Here is an 18355-nt window from a genome sequence, read left to right as displayed (position 1 = left end):
AGAACATCCCTGGGGGGCTCCGGTGTTGAGGGTCAGTGAGGAGAACGTGATGCTGCCCATCCTTACCACCTGCTGTTGTCCCGTCAAGAAGTTCAGGATCCAGCTGCACAGAGAGCTGTTCAGACCCAGATCCTGGAGCTTGATGTCAAGCCTTGGAGGATGATGGTGCTGAATGCTGAGGTGTTCTTCTTGCCCAGGTGGGAGAGGGCAGGGAAACAGCATCGTCAGTGGATCTGTTCCACCTGTATGCAAATTGCAGTGGGTCCAGGGTGGCAGGTATTGATGAGCAGATGACCAACCAGCCTCTCAAAGCACTTGCTTATGATTGGGGTTAAAGCAACTGGGCTCCAGTCATTTAAGCAGGTAATGCTGGCTGTTTTTGGAACATGGACAATGGTGGCTTGTTTGAGAGACATGTTGAATATGTCCGCAAAGACTCCAGCTAGCTGACTGGCGTATGCTTTAAGCAATCTGCCGGGTTTGCCATCTGGGCCAGCAGATTTATGTGTGTTGATGCGCTTAAAGGATCTACATACATCAGTTTCGGAGACAGAGGGTGGGTGGGCAGTTTAGCTGGTCTGGTAGCGTGGCACTGGTGTTCACCATGGAGCAACGGTCTTCGTGGCACAGAATCCTCTATACACTTCCAAATGTATCCGGTGACCGAGTCAGCGTAATCGTCAGTCCACATCATCAAAACAGTCCTGGAGCTGGAGTCTGATTGGTCAGTGATTTACTACCCTGATGGTGGGGGGTGGCTCCTGTTTGAGCTTCTGCCTATAGGTAAGCAGGAGCAGGACTGAGGAGTGATCTGATTTGCCAAACGGAGGTCCGGCGAGGGCTTTTTATGCCTCCACACTTTATTTAAATTCAGCTGCAGCACTGAGCAGGTACTGGATCATTACAAGTAATACTGGTCTTCCTTTAGGAGGCGTTATTGATTCATTAAAAGCACTGCGTCCTGAATTAATGTTATTTTAATATGTGGAACCACTGTCAATGTAATTAGTTACCACCCATCTCTCTGTCCAAGCAACTGTATTCATTTTAGGCCACTCGATCAGATTTCCACTTTCATTGTAAATCACCAGAAGCCATTTACAAAATAAATGTCCTATCTAACTCATAATGGTCCAAAACTAGTCCAAATTCAAGTCTGCTACTTGAACCTTAAAACTGAGAGCATGTTGACAAGTTTTTGCTTTTCCTGTTGTTTTTTGGCTATATGAGGCAATATACCAGCAATATATATATAAACTAAAAGTGGTAGAATATCATCACTGTCACACATAACATAATGACATTATATATATGTATATATATATATATATATATATATATATATATATATACTGTATATATACATTTAAAAAACACTTCAGATCTTATCAGAACAGATGAACATAAATGAGGTACACAGGTTTCTCCTGGACGCCCCCCAGTCCAGCCAGTATATATATATATTCAAACACACAAACACACACGTGTAAGTCAGGGGAAGCCAAACAGAAAATGTTTAATGAACATTAATATATATAAATTTAATGCTGATATATAGAATGATATAGAATAAATGTTGATATATATATATATATATATATATATATATAGAGAGAGAGAGAGAGAGAGAGAGAGAGAATTAATTTAATATAGATCAGCATTCATTCCATATATATATTATATCAGCTTTCATTCAATATATATTGTGTATATCTACACTGATTCTTGTAATATACATGATTCTTAATCTATTCCTATGTCAAATGTTGTTACTATTATTATTGTTATTATTATTATTATTACTTTTGTTACAGTGATTTAGCCACATTGACAGACAGAAAGACAGAAGGGAGAATGCTGAGACACAGGGTGGGTCAGGCCTAAAGATGACAGCCTCAGGCCAGGTGAGATCCATTAATGCACACTGACAGAGCTTTAAATACTGTAGCTGAGAAGTCTCACTCACTGCCAGCCCGGCTCATCGCTGCCCCACCCAATACAGTGACTACACTCACGCCACAAGCACTGACGTCCACGACGACATCACAACAAACGTATATGAATAGATGACCTTTTATTGTAATCCAGAACATCATTACTGCGCTTCATCAGTCAGAGAGCCGCCCACGAAGGCAGGCGTGTGATCTTCCTCTCTCACGTTCAGCATGCGAGTGCTTTCAGTATTGATCTGATAGCTCTTACACTCCACAACTCACACACCTGTAGACTAGAGAGGACGCAATAAAGCATGAGAGTCCGTTCATCTCAGACACCTACAGAACTTCAGGTCCTTCATGTGTTTGTAATCTACAGTAAAATCAGCACATATGAATTTCTAGGCCCCACACATTTCTGTCTGATCCACAAAATGCCATGTTTGGTCAGTTAGGTGATGGTCAGAGTTAGGTGGCGTCCCAATTGCATGCTAATTAGCACTAGATACTAACTGGTTTTGAGTATGAAGTACGTAGTATAAATAAAAGTGTCCAAGTTGATTTTACTCAAAAATTCATGATGAATATTCAGAACTGGCCCGTTTGCGAGTGTGGTTCCGATGGACACTTTTATCCCACAATGCAATTCAAAACAGAAAATTGTAGCTACTCACATCTGGATAAATTTCAACAAAAACAGAGCAATACACAATTGGGACACAGCTCCTATTTCACATACACTAAATGGACAAAAGTATTGGGACACCTGCTCATTCACTTTTTCTTTTAAAAGGAGGGGAATTAAAAAGAGATCCTGCTTCTGTTGGAGAAACTGTCTCAACTGTCCAGGAAAGAAGCCTTTCTACTAGTTTTTGTAGGAGCATGGCTGTGAGGATTTGATTGCATTTAGCGTAAGTGAGACAAGAGTGTTAGTGAAGTTAGGATGTTGGATGATCACCACCCCAACTCATCCCAAACGTATTGGAGAACACTGCCACAGCTTAATGCTGGAGGGATTTATATCCCACCATGCCTAATGCCAGACGTGGCTTAGAGGGGTCCAGTAGGTTTATGACCCCTATTCTACTGGCAGTCCTTCTCTACGGGCTGTGTGTGTGCATTTGCACATCTGGCTCGGCAATGGGTGCAACTTAAAGTAGCTGAATGCATTCATTAGAAGGGGTGTCCACAAATATTTGGACATATAGTGTATGATTACTTCAATAAAGGTATCCTACACTTCACTGCACTTCACTATTACAATTTAGTGAGTGCTGACCGGACAGTGCTGTGACTGTCAGTATATGAGCCAAGCTACTGTTCTATCATCCTTTACAGCAGGTAGATCAATGCACTCAAGTGATTCATTGCACTTCATTTTCCTTTAAGCAGATCCTTCTTACAGTGTTATTATACAGTTAGTACCACCTTCATACAAATAGAATATATATATATATATATATTATATAAAATCCTTCATAAAACTAAAATATACAAAATACATCAAGTAAACGTAAATAAAACATAAAGTGTCCAATACAGGCATGTGGCACTATGGCAACTATGGCAAATTTGTCTTCATGTCTATACATTTCATCTTCATATATAACCGATCTAAGTCTGTTGGAGTTGGAGTCCCCCAAAGTACAATAATGTGAGTCCAGCATTTCAGCTCCTCGGTGGTTAAATTCATGTGCGTTACATTTTTTTCTTATTTCCACCAAATTTCTGTATAATTTAAGGGTTAAGATGTACTCAAACTCTGTACGCAATCTGGAGATACTAACTGAGCCAGAGTTGTTTACAGTGGTGGTGAAAAATGGAACGCCTTAAAAAACTACTTCACAGAAAGTGTATTACTTACATAATAGATAGGATTTCACTGCTTGATGCCTGAGACGCTATGCTGTTTTTTGCTTTAGTGCTGAGATAGGTTTGTGGCCTAAAATATACATATTATATGGTGGAAGGATACATACAGGGCACTAGAAAAATAGTCCCCACAGAGAACTTACTTTTTCAGGTTATTTTAAACACAGTTTCATTTCAATCATTTATGAGTGAATATATACATTTATATACATTTCTCTGGTGGGTTTGGGTAGTAAATAAAATGCCTATATTTGTATTTGTGTAATAATGGCAACAAATGCCTAGTTCCATTTACCACCACTGTAAAGAAATCTGCCATTTTTCTTTTCGCTTCTCAATAACTCAATTATTACAAAATTTAAAAAACTGGTGGAATTCCCCATTAAATCCTTGTCGTCATGTCGGTCTACCAGTCTCTCATAGCACTGGTTCCTTTTTAGCAGTGCTTGGTATTGGAGTACCCCTGCCTTGCACAGTTTACTCTGGAACACTACGTCGTAGTGCTACTAAAGGTTCTCTGGAGCACAAACAGTTTTGTAAACAGTAGTGTGGAAGGAATCTAGGAACCTAATGAGGTTCTATCCCAGCTACCATGTCCATGCGGGTCTGTATGGGTAGCCTAACTGGACACTAGAACGTTTCGTTCTCAGGTTCCAGGTTGGCCCCACATATGGATGCCCACCAGGGTCAGTGTTGGGACAGGAGGGGTTACACATGAGCCCCATTTAGGTTGTACACTACACACTGGGCCTGATTGGGACCCATGTGGGATTAAGGAGTGCTATAATAATGGAACCCATTTGGGAAGCACAACTGGGTCCCATTACAAACCCGCCCACAACACAGCTAGCCCACGTTCCACCCATGTGAGCCCCACAAATGCAGGCTGGCTGGGATAGAACCATATGCCCAAGAACCATTAAGGGGCCTTACTTTAGTAGCACTGCTACTCATGAAGAGCTTGTAAGTGAGGCCTGGCCTGGTTTCCCAAAAGCCTCTTAGCACAGAAAATGGTCGAGAGAGCTTCACACTGAACTCTCTCTCTCTAAACTAAGCTGTTTTTGGGAAACTGGACCCAGATTACTTGCAGGGCAGGGGAACACCAAGACCAGGAATGGGAACCATGGTCTTCTTCCAGTCAGCGTGGAGCCTGAGCACCTCCTTTGCCTTCAGTATTTGGCGAGTCCTGGTAGTTTGAAGGCAGGCCGACGCGCATGTGGCGTTTCTCCTTGAATCGTCCCGAGCGGGACACCCGCAGGTTGCGGCGGCTCGTGCCCTCGCTGAACGTGGGCTGCACGGCCGAATCGTCGTATGTCTCGTCGCTCAGCAGCGAGGTGCCCCCGTCTGCCTGCTGTTGAGGCAGTTGGACGTTCTGCCACTCTGGTTCGGTGGTGCTCTCCTTCTGGGTGGAGATGTTGGTGGTGGCGGTCCCTGAAGTGGCATGGGCTGCTAGTTCCTGCTCCAGCATGGACGCTGATTCTCTAGCTGCCTTTCTCCTCTTCCCCACAAACGACCTCCACCAAGGGGCGGTTTTCTCTGTCATTTTGTACCTAGAACCAGGATACAACAGGTCCACTGTCATCACCATGCCACACAAAACATCTACATCAGTTACAGGTCTGCATTTTGTTACACAGGTAAGAGAATGGAGGGTTGGGAGTCTTGCCCAGGGACTCATATTGGTGCAGAGTGGAGGGCTTGTCCAACCTGGGGACTGAACCCTAGTCGTTTGCCACTAGGGAAGGTGGTGGTGTTACCCTTTGTCACACCAACCACAAATGGTAGTAAAATATATTGTAATATTTCAGGCTACACTTGGCCTGACTGTGGTTTCCAGCCCAGGTCCTGCACTTTGTAGAGATTCCCCTGATCTAACACAGCCACCTGCCAATTATCTGGAAATTTGGATCAGCCCCTGCTGAACTATAGTGGTTAACAAGTCCCTGAGTTGAAATAGGGTGTCAAACTGGGTTCCTTCCAGGCCACAGCTCTGCAGAGTTTAGCGCAGGCCTTCAAGAGGTAAAAACGTTAAGCTCTGCAGATCTGTGGTCCAGAAGAAGCCCAGGTTAACCAGCAGGGAAGCACTCAAATCTTCTAGACCTAGAACCTGCTGAACCTTTAACCATGTACACCTTCAAAATAACAGGATTTTTCGAGGGGTGTCTTGTAAACGTGACGGTTCCTTATAGATATATTAAATATTAAGATTGTTCTTGCAGTGTTGGGTGTTGGAATGGAAAATTTGCTAGTTCGGGTTTAGCTTATGGTGATTTAGGAGAAGACAGTAAGAGAGGGGGGAGGACTCAGAGAACTTTGGGCTGGAGTTCGAGTAGCTTCTGTCTTATGGTTGGATGTCAGCTCCATCTGTGGTAAGTGGAGCCAGGAATGAGAGACGACATGGTTAAAGGGAGGTGAGGGCGTGGTAAAGGTTTGCGAAGACTTGTCGTAGACATGCGAACTTTAGTTAATTAATTAAGTTAATAATTTTATCAATAGACAAATAAATCTTAATTAGGGACAAATTTAAGCCCTATTGGTGTCCTGAAACCTTTCCTTTCCATGTGCCTGTGATTAAGCTCTGAAACTTAGACTCTATTTTAACTGCACTTTACCTTCCTTTCTCCATCTCCTTTGATGTTTTACTGCTTTTGAAGTTTGGGATGCAGCTGTCTGTTTATTGTAAATTATGCTTTTGTTCTTCTAAGTTTTATCGACTCCTTCGAGGTGCTGCAAAAACACATAAACACTCACAATGGGAACGAGCTGTTGTGCAACTGACTGTACAATCATACTGCTGAAAGACATTTAAGATAGAGGAACGAACGGATTGCTGCAATTCACAGAAACAACTGAAGTCCAGGCCCCGAAACATGTAGGCTCTGTACGCTCTGAAAACAGGTGGAGAAAACCCCCAAGCACAGCATAGTTGCGTGAGTTTAGCGACGTGCTAAGTTCGATCAAAAGGGAAAGCAAGTAAACCTGGATGAGTTACTTTGCTAAATGTTGCTGAAAACAGTGGAAAACACTCACTAAGAGATCTGAGCCTCAGGTAGCTGTTAGACCTTCCTGGCTACACACTGCTGTTCATGGATCATTGGTGCTTTGGAGTCCAACTGCTGCTTGTTTTGGTCCCAGTTTGGCCGTTTCCAAACTAAACTAAATGCTTTACCAAAATACTGAGCGAGTGGCAGTCAGACATATGGTCCATATAACAGTAAATGATTGACACGCTGCCAGTAAGCTACCACGCCATGTGAGAGACTGGGGTTCGATTCCCGGTCTGGGTGACTGGGTGCTGCTCTACACCAATAAGAGTCCTTGGGCAAGACTCCTAACACTACATTGGCCCAACTCTGTAATACGAGTAACCCTGGATAAGAGCGTTAGCTAAATGCCATAAATACACAAGCCCCTAAAACTCTCAAAGTCCCACCTGGAGAGAGCTCGGCCAATTCTGCTCTCCTGGACTTTTTGGGTACTAATGGCAAACCTGCATGGTGTGGGATTCGGATTCTCGACCCCCAGGCAGTTCATTAGACCACTGAGCCACTCTGAGCCCTGATTATCAGGTGTTGTTAAATAAGCTATTATTGACTGTTATTCTGATTAACTGATACACAAACCAATCAGCCAGAACATTAGAACCACTGAAGCTGCAGTAGAAGAAAAACACTGCTGATCTGGGTCCGGTGTCTCCTGTCTGTCGAGGGGTGGATCTACATATTAGGCAGTGAGTGAACAGTCAGTTCTTGAAGATGATGAAGGTGATGAAGCAGGAAAAATGGACAAATGTAAGAATCTGAGACACTTTGACAAGAACCAGACTGTGATGTTCTAGATAATGACTGGGTCAGAACATCCCCAGAACATCAGCAGGCAGGTCTTGTTCATGGTATGCAGTGGTCAGGACCTACCAAAAGTGCTCCAAGGAAGGATAACTGTTGGTCTTGGAGGTCCCACCCACCTCACAGCTTACAGGACTTGTGGAGGAGGTCCTCTTGTGGAGGAAGTCCATTCCTCGACAGCGCAGAGCTGTTTTGGTGGCACGGGGGGGGGGGGGGGGGGGGGGGCTACACTACATTGGACAGGTGGTTTTAATGTTATGGCTGTTCTGATGTTTTGTTGTTGCATCAAATTCCTACTGTTCAGCTGGTTCTTGGGGAACAGGTCTACAGGCACTGTTCGCTTCAGCTGGGGAATGCCAGCATGGTTACACTCAGTTAGGTCCAGCAGGTTCTGGAGTCCAGCCTGTCAGTGGTGCACAGCACCGTCCACAGTTCTGGCTCCATTAACCCACTGTAGGAGGTCCGTGAAGCTCTGTCAGACAGAAGCAAAAGCAAGGCAGTCTAAACCTGCTGAACCTGAACCTGAAGGCCGGCTACAGTCAGTCCCCCTGAGGCTGTTGTTTGTTGGTAAATCCCCCCGAGGCTTTTCAGAGGCAGTGATTCATGCTGCAGGAGCGAAGCGGCTCCTCTGCCTCAGTGACTCACCTGGAGGTGGTGGGGGAACACGCAGAGATCTGAAGGCCCCGGCTGCGGGCAGAAGTGTGAGAAGCGAAGCTGTGGTCAGGTAAGACTCCCCAGGTCCAGCTCCCTCAGCTCTCAGCTGCTGAAGACCTCACCTCCTCTCGTCACGTTTAGTCTCCTCTGACGAACCCACGCGGTCATGGTCAGGCCCTGAGCACCTTTAGGACTCCACTGAGGGCTCAGGTGAACTTCCTCTGTCCACTGAAGAAGTCAGCAGTGTCTCCTGGCCGCTCGGCTCAGAGACTTTATAGCGTCGTCGTGTTTTACTAGAACCTCTGGATTCCACCTCCGAAACTGGCACGAGCGCACCTGTCCCGTGTCCCCATTGGACGAGCAGCAAGAGGATCGGTCACGTGAGCTGCACTCAGGTAAGCCTGAGTTAGGCGGTGGGCGGGGCCGGGGCCGGGGCCGTTGCCGAGGTAACGCACCGCGAGTGGCTTCCTTACACTCGGTGAAACTTTTCAGCGCGCGCGCGCTCCCTCTCCCTCCCTCCCTCCCTCTCTCTCTCTCTCTCTCTCTCTCCCATCTTTCTCTCTCTCTCTCTCTCTCTCTCTCTCTCTCTCTCTCTCTCTCATTCTCTATCTCTCTCTCTGTCTCTCTCCCTCCCTCTCTCTCTCTCTCTCTCTCTCTCTCTCTCTCTCTCTCTCTCTCTCTCTCTCTCTCTCTCCATCTTCCTCTCTCTCTCTCTCTCTCTCTCTCTCCCATCTTCCTCTCTCTCTCCCTCTCTCTCTCCCATCTTCCTCTCTCTCTCTCTCTCTCTCTCTCTCTCCCTGTCTCTCTCTCTCTCTCTCTCTCTCTCTCTCTCTGTATCTCTCTCTCTCTCTCTCTGTATCTCTCTCTCTCTCTCATTTATCTCTCTCTCTGTCTCTCTCTCTCTCTCTCTCTCTCTCTCTCTCTCTCTGTCTCTCTCATTTATCTCTCTCTCTGTCTCTCTCTCTCTCTGTCTCTCTCTTTCTCTCTCTGTATCTCTCTCTGTCTCTCTCTCTCTCTGTCTCTCTCTTTCTCTCTCTGTATCTTCTCTCTTTCTCTGTATCTCTCTCTCTCTCTCTCTCTCCCCTCTCTCTCTCTCTCTCTCTCATTTATCTCTCTCTCTGTCTCTCTCTCTCTCCTGTCTCTCTCTCTGTCTCTCTCTTTCTCTCTCTCTCTCTCTTCCTCTCTCTCTCTCTCTGTATCTCTCTCTCTGTATCTCTCTCTCTCTTCATCTGTATCTCTCTCTCTCTCTTTCTCTCTCTGTATCTCTCTCACTATCTCTCTCTCTCCCCTCTTTCTCTCTCTCTGTGTATCTCTCTCTCTGTCTCTCTCTCTCTGTCTCTCTCTCTCTCTCTGTCTCTCTCTGTGTATCTCTCTCTCCTCTCTCTCTCTCTCTCTCCTCTCTCTCTCTCTCTCTCTCCCTTCCTCTCTCTCTCCTCTCTCTCTCTCTTCTCTCTCTCTCTCTAGGTGGGGAGCATTCTTCAGTGTTTTAAACAAATGAACCCAGCCCTTCAGTACAATGCTGCTGGTTACTGATAGTCCTCCTGCTGTAGTTTAGAGGAGCAGGATCGCTGTCAGGGTGGAGGCGTGTTGTGAAAGTCGGCTCGGTCGGTGGTTGTGAATGTTGCGAATGCTGCTGTGGCTACAGTGAACACAGGGCTGTGTGACAGCTGCAGAATGTGGAGAGTGGCTGGAGCTGCTGAGGAGACTGCCTTACAGTGCTGATGTACAGACGGTCAGCAGGGCCATGAAGAACTTCACCACACAAACAACGGCAGAACAGCTGTTATCTCGAGATCTTGAGAAAACCATGTTGTCTTACTGTGAGATCTCGAGAAAAGTAAGTATTCATCAGGAGATACAGGACGACACAGGAAGATATAATTAGCTCATGGCCTTTCTGGACTTCTGCATGGTTCGGCAGGCCGTTATTAATATTTCAGATTCACTTGCATCCTCTGCAGAACGTTTTAAAAATATTGCTTTGTACTTTAGTATAAACTTCATCTCCCAGCTAACATGCCTGTATGAGTTGCCCAACAAGGAACCAGAACATTGTGTCTTTGGGCTCCACCTTGGCCCCACATATGGATGCCCTTCAGGGTCAGTGATGGGACAGGAGGGGTTACACATGGGCCCCATCTGGGTTGTACACTGCACACCGGGCCTAAATGGGGGACGCTTGTGAGACTAGGAGTGCTGTATAGATGGAGCCCATCTGGAAAGCCCAACTGGGTCCAGTAAAAACACACAAGCCCATGCCCACCTGGAACCCACCTAGCCCCTGTTCCAACCCTGTTCCACCCATTCAGCATGCTGGCTGGGTTTATAAAAGTGCACGGCCTAAATACACACTCATTTAATTTACTCTCCAATTTTAGATTATTATTAGCCAATTACCCGTCCTACTCATTAGTACTCTCCCCCTATCACATGTAATGCTTCCAGCACTGGACGAGGACCGCTGGCCACTTTAATATTATTATTATTATTAATATTATTGTTGTTGTTGTTGTTGTTATTATTATTATTATTATTATTTAGCATTATTTAGCGACTCAGGGGCTTTCGCTTAGTATCGTTATGATACATCACGATTTTCTACATTTTTACACATCTGCACACTCTAAAGCTTCATCACTGTTTGTTTACTGAATCTAATGATGGGTTACTGATGACAGGGTTGTGGGTTCGATACCAGGTTTTCTGTAAGCCTGCCACTCTTGGCCCTTAAGCAAGGCCCTTATCCCTCTCTGCTTCCCAGGCTCCACAGCAATGGCTGCCCACTGCTTCGGGAAATCAGAGATTTGTCCAAGTCAAGTCAAATTTATTTGTATAGCGCTTTTTACAACTCGTTGTCGTCACAAAGCAGCTTTACATAATTTGTGGACACAGCTCTAGTAGTGAGACACACGGGATGAACATTTGGGCAAATATTTTGCACCACAAAATTTGGCCAGAAGTTTGTGGACAACGCTCTATTAGCAAATGTATTGAATGAGCTTTTGGACGACCATCTTTTGCAACCCATCATTGCTGAGCTGCAATCACACTCACAGTCTCTGCAGAAACAGCACTTTCTCCTTATTATTATAACTATTATTATAATAATTAATTATTAGTCTTAAGGACATGGTTAAATTTACATTATGGCATTTAGCTGATGCTCTTATCCAGTAGCGACTTACAAGGTAACTCGTATTTCAGAGGAGGGCCAGTGTAGTGTTAGGGGTCTTGCCCAAGGACTCTTATTGGTGTAGCGCAGCATAGTCACCCAGACCGGGAATCGAACCCCAGTCTCCCACATGGTGTGGTAGCTTAGTGGCAGGTGTGTTATCTGTTGCGCCACACCAACCAGGTTATGATGGGGTATGTAATGGCTCACTAAATACATTCACTGTTTTTTCTTTTCAGTCATTACATTCAGGCAAGGTACTCTGAAATGTGTAGAAAATTACATCATATATATATAAATTAAATATATATTCACTTAATTACACAGAAAATCAACACGTGACCAAGGTTCCCAAACTTTGCATTAGAATGTATATATCTGTCTCGACAAAAACCGCCCTGTATCTTCATTTTTGTCATTTTTCTCCATAATGTGAATCTGCAGTGGTTCTTATACTGTATAAGAATTCAGAATGAACGGACCAATAGAAATGCTCCAAAATCACCTGGAATAAATCTCTCATTCACGTCCACTGAAAGTTACGAAGGTTTTATCTTCTCCTGTAAAGCTGCTGTATAACATCTCTCTACACACATTTATACTGTATTTATTAATACTGTATTTAAACAATTATATATAAAACAAGCCTCCCTCTCTCCCCTTCTCTCTCTCTCTCCCTCTCTATCTCTCTCTATCTCTCTCTCTCTCTCTCTCTTTGTAGTAAATACATGTGAGTTGTCCAGCTCCACACAGAGAGGACAGAAGGCCATCTGTCTGTCACACAGATATGTAAGGACTCTGAGGGATTCCATGGTTCCTCTATTGCAACATGTTCTGTCACTCCTGACTGGGCCTAACGTCAGTTTTGGTGTTCTACAGGAGACTGGAACCTGGCCAGTTTCAGTGGTGCTGGCAGCTGAGCGAGCTCCATTACTTTCACTTCATCACAGTGAGCACTCAAAGGCCGAGGCCAGTTTCTTCAGTCCAGCTCTTAATGTCGCCCTGCCCTCTCTCTCTCTCTCTCTCTCTCTCTCTATCTCTCTCTCTCTCTCTCTCTCTCTCTCTCTGCTTTTCTTTCTACTCACATTCCACTCATTCCACGCACTGACAGGACCTGTAAGGGTTTTTCAGTCTGTATCTATGAGGAGGTTCTCCCTGTCTGCTGGTTCCTCACTCAGGTCATATCTGAGTCTTATGGAAGTGGGTTGGGCTGATATCAGTGAATCTGCTCGGGGTCTCTGAGGCGTGTTTGTCAACAGTAACAGTGATAAGCAGCACTGACGGATGCTGATAAACTCTGAGAGCATGTTTACATGATATCTATCCTAGTGTGGTTGACCTGAGGTTAGGTAGATGGTTGCTGCTGTTTCTATTGGACAGATAGTGGTGAATCACTGGTTTATCTAATCAGTTTTAATTAATTGATTTAGTGCTTTTAATATTTTAAAAACTGTTTGTTATTTTACTTATTATATTATTTATCCAAAATTGTACATTGAAAATGTTAGGTTTTCCCTCACGTTCCAGTACTATCTCTAAAAATCTCTCTCTCTCCACATAGAACTCAAACAAGGCCCTAAATCGCTCTTGTGAGCATGCCAATGCTTCACATAGTGTGATGTCAAATTCATCAAGAGCAAGCGTAATGGCCAAGACAGACCTAAACACAGGCCTAAATACAGCGTTAAGCTATAGCCTGGGTAGCAAATGGGACTTAGCTGCCTCGTTCCAGTCATAAGCCCACTTTGTTGACCTTCAGAACACAGCTACAACCCATATGGTTCCATATAGAACCATAAGTCTACCATGTGGATGCTTAAATGGTACTTTCCCTGGTTGAAGGGTTCTTAATAGCAAAGGCCAGGCCTTCACTATCACTACAGGTCAAGGAACCCGTATCAGCTCCATGAAGAGCCCTGTTTGTTAAGAGTGTAGTGAGGAGTGTCTTCTGTTCCTATGCAGGCTGAAGATGAAAGGACGCCAGGTGTTCTCTGAAGTGGGAGGGACAGTTATTGCTGGACTGGATAATGCACACAATGCAGGTAGGTTTTCATGTTAGCTTACCTATTGTACAGTACACACAGCCGACACAGTATGACTAATATGACCATCCAGGCCACTGATCTGTCCATTCATAGATGAATTGGTGAATTTTGATATTGCCTTTACTAACCATGACAAATTCATTCTCTGATCGTACCATCAGCATATAAGAGCCATATGCCAGCATGTACTGGATCCTGGTATTATCAGCATGTCATGTATGTTTTTAGCCCTACCTGTATCCGCTACATTTGTAGCACACAGTCAATTTCCACTGATAATAATTCTGTGGAAACTATTTATGAATGGAAATGAGTGACATATATAATATATAATATATATATTATTCTCCCAAAACCTCTGCATTTAAAAAATGAATGGACAGATACATCAATCCATCCACCAATCAATCAATGTTTTATTAAAATCTGTAGTGCATTTAGAGAGACCTCAATATCAATTTAGCAGAGTGTGTACAGAAAGTGGGGATTGACCCCTCTAATAAAACTGTAAAAACATTAATACATTAATAAAACATTGATAAAAATGCAAATTAAAATTTGCAATTGAATCAAAATAAACTGACAAAACTACACAAGTAGCATAGATAATAACAAAAGCAAATATTATTAAAAAATATTTTTAAAGTAAAATATATTTGAAAAAGAATTAAAGAAATGTTGATAATAAAGTAAATATAACTGAAACAAATAATATATAAATATAAGTAATATAAATAAAGGAATAATAAATGTAAAAGCAGGACAGGTATACCAGAGTGAGGAAAATACAGGATGTTTCCTATGTGGTTGCTATAGTACTGCTAGATGGTTGCTATGCTGGTTGCAGATCCCAGGTGGTTGTTGTGGTTGTCAAGTGCTAGTTGACGCGATAATATTGCTAAACGTTTGCTATAGTGTTGCTAGTTGATTGCTATAGTATTGCTAGGTGGTTGCTAGGATATCGCTAAGTGGTGCCTATGATGTTGCTAAGTGTTTGCTAAGGTGTTGTTTGGTGGTGTCTTTGGAGTGGCTTAGTGGTTGCTGGGGTGTTGCAAGATGGTTGCTAAGCATTTGCTATTGTGTCCCAGGTAGTTGCTATGGTGTCTCAGGTGGTAGCTAGGCACTTGTCAAGTGGTTGCTGTGCTACTTCAGGTGGTTAGTAGGGTATTATTAGTGTGTTGTATCAGAATAGAGTCTCCGTTGCAGAATATTCCTCAGTCTGCTGAGGTGCTTTACTTCACTTGGAGCAACTTAAAGGCGTCGAGTTCAGCTAAGCATTGCTAACATTCACTATATTGACAAAAGTATTGGGACACCTGCTCGTTTACTGTTTTGTTTTTCTGAAATCAAGGGTATTAAAAGAGCTGATCCTGCTTCTGTTGAAGTAACTGTCTCTACTGTCCAGAGAAGAAGACTTTCTACTAGATTTTGGAGGAGGAGCATTGCTGTGTGGATTTGATTGCATTCAGTGACAAGAGTAGCGTTAGTGAGGTCAGGATGTTGGATGGTGATGATCACCACCCCACCTCATCACCCACAACTCATCCCAAAAGTACTGGATGGAGCTCCTCCACCATCATTCTAGAGAACACAGTTCTTCCACTGCTCCACAGCTCCTCAATGCTGGGGGGCTTTATACCCCTCTAGCCCACGCCTGGCATTATTAGGCAGCATGGAGCCAATAGGGTCATAATGTTGATCTGCTCCAGAGAGTCCTATTCTACTGGCAGTACTTCTTTACAGAGACTAGACAAGCTGTGTGTGTGCATTTGCACATCGGTGTCAGCATTAGGTGCAACCCAATTAGCCGAATACGTTCATTAAAAGGGGTGTCCACAAACTTTTGGACATATAGTGTATATACACTGCCAGAAAACACTACTGTTAGTCCTGTTTGGTTGCATTAGACCGTACAAGGCTCTGGTTGGATTGCTGATCAGTTTCTGCTTCAGTGGCTGGAGGAATGCCTGTGCAGTGGTTTCTGTTGCATTAGGATATGGAGGCAGGTGTCGCGAGGAATGCCTTCGCTAACGGTATCTCAACTCTCGACACACCTCTGAGAGAGAGGCCGAGTGAGTGAGCGAGAAAGAGGAGCTATCCAGGAATGTGGTTTACACAGTTTCAATGTTGAGTCGTTTACCTGGGAAAAGAGAAGAGCGGGTCGGAAACATCTACCTGCACTGCTGCATACCTGGGGACTCCCTGTCCTGCACAGCTTCCGAAACCACACACACACACACACACTGGTATCAGTCAGTCTGATTGACATCCTCATATAATCCACCGCACATTAGGCACTTTGCATAAGCGTTCAGCCATAACATTAGTACCAGGTAAAGTGAATAACATTGAAGAACATCTCCAGAACATCAGCAGGCAGATCTTCTAGGGTGTTCTCTCACGGTATGCATGGGTCAGTACCTACCAAAAGTGCTCCAAGGAAAGAGAACTGGTGAACGGGTGACAGGGTCATGGACGCTCATGGAGGTCCCACCCACCTCTCGACTTACAGGACTTAAAGGATCTGCTGCTAACATTAGTCTTGGTTCCAGACACCACAGCAGGACACCTTCAGAGGTCTTATGGAGTCCATGCCTCAACGGGTGAGAGATCAGGCAGGTGGTCTTAATATTATGGCTGATTGGTGTCATCATATGAATCTGTCTACAGCTTTATTAGGAACTGGAAATACCTTAAACCTTACATCACCCCTTAAGCATGAAGGCATCATGGTCTTATGAGTAAATGATCTGCAGCTGAAACTGATTCAGTACTGTGTAAGATTTCAGTCTGTGGCTCCGCCCCTTTAATTATTATTCATCTGCAGGTTAGAGCGCCCTCTATCACATGACGTCCCCTGACTGTGACAAATTGTTTTGGCAGTGGAGAGCTGAGGCCTTGCTGGGATTTGAACTGATGACCTCCCCACACTGGATGAGCAGCAGTTAGACCGTAGGGCCGGTCTAGAGCTGTGAAATTCCCCTCCATTAAAACCCAGTTCTGAGTAAATTTACCTTCCCTTCTTTCTCAGACTCAGAAATGTACACGGCTTCACAGCTCTGGAGTGGAGCGACTGTCTAACTGCGTCCTGCTTCTCAGGAGACTCAGGAGATCATAAGTTCAAATCCCATCAACACCACAACCCTCCATGATCAGGACTCTGAGAACAGGAAGGCCTCAACGGATGTGATAGGGGGCGCTCTAACCTGCAGATGGGAATAAACAGTAAACAGATTGAGGGGGCGGAGCCACACTGTACTGAATCAGTTTCAGCTGCAGATCATTTGCTGATGTTTTTGAGGATCAGATCAGTCTGGATTGTTGATCAGACGAATCAGATACTGAGATCAGACTGAGCTGGACTGACTTCTGACCATGTCCAGCTTTACCACTGTACATAAAGCCCATGGACTGCATGTGTTTACTGTACTGCTAATAAATACTGCTTCCAGGAATATCCGGTTCAGTTTCTGCTCTCTCTCTCTCTATCTCTCTCTCTCTCTGTCTCTCTGTCTCTCTCTCTCTCTCTCTCTCTCTCTCTCTCTCTCTCTCTCTTTCTCTCTCTCTCATTTAGAAAGTATGAGAGTGGGAAGAGAAACAGCCTGTTGGACCGGTAGAGTAGGTTACCCTGTACAGAAACATGAATTCAGCACAGTCTTCACTTTAACCTGTGTGTGTGTGAGTGTGTGTGTGTGTGTGTGTGTGTGTGTGTGGGTGAGAGAGAGAGAGAGAGAGAGAGAGAGAGAGATGGAGAGATAGAGAGATCAGGATTTATGCACATACCTGGGCATAAGTTATTGGCACAAGAGCTCTCAGTTCTGAGAAGGCAAAAAATCTTTCCAAGAAAAGGAGTTTCACCTTAATGTCACTGCATAGCATTGCTAACATTCTCTATATTGACAAAAGTATTGGGACACCTGCTCGTTTATTGTATTGATTTTTTATAAAAGGTTTTAAAAAGAGCTGATCCTGCTTCTGTTGGAGGAACTGTCTCTACTGTCCAGAGAAGAAGACCTTCTACTAGATTTTGGAGGAGGAGCATTGCTGTGAGCATTTGATTGCATTCAGAGACAAGAGGGTTAGTGAGATCAGGATGTTGGATGGTGATGATCTCCACCCCACCTCATCATCCCCAACTCCTCATCCCAATGAAAAGTACTGGGTGGAGCTCCACCACCATCATTCCAGAGAACACAGTTCTTCCACTGCTCCACAGCTCAATGCAAGTAGTTGAATGCATTCATTAGAAAGTGTGTCCACAAACTTTTGGACATATAATATTTATTTATGTATATACTGTATACCTATGTATGTCTATAATGAGTAGGTATTGAGTAGATCCCCCTTTGTGTCACCGAAACAGCTCTGACCCATCAAGGTATGGACTCCCATGACCCTGTCTCTGGTCACTACTAGTTGTCCTTCCTTGGAGCTCTTCTGGTAGGTACTGACCACTACATACCGGGAGAGAGAACACCCCACAAGACCTGCCTGCTGATGTTCTGGAGATGTTCTGACCCAGTCATTATCTAGAACATCACAGTCTGGTTCTGGTCAAAGTGTCTCAGATTCTTACGCTTGTCCATTTCTCCTGCTTCATCACCTTCATCATCTTCCAGAACTGACTGTTCTTCACTCACTGCCTAATATGTAGAGCCACCCCTCGACAGACAGGAGACACTGGACCCAGATCAGCAGCGTTCTTCACTTCAGCTGTACTGGTTTTAATGTTATGGCTGATTGGAATGTTGAATGGTATAAACACAATAACTGATCTGCACACATACTCATTTATAAATATTATAAAGCTTTAGAGTGGACGCTGTGTGAAGG

The sequence above is a fragment of the Salminus brasiliensis genome, chromosome 3 (assembly GCF_030463535.1).
Source record: "Salminus brasiliensis chromosome 3, fSalBra1.hap2, whole genome shotgun sequence".
In the NCBI taxonomy this organism is placed as follows: Eukaryota; Metazoa; Chordata; class Actinopteri; order Characiformes; family Bryconidae; genus Salminus; species Salminus brasiliensis.
The sequence above is the reverse complement of the archived record's forward strand: the minus strand, read 5'-3'. Positions refer to the sequence as shown.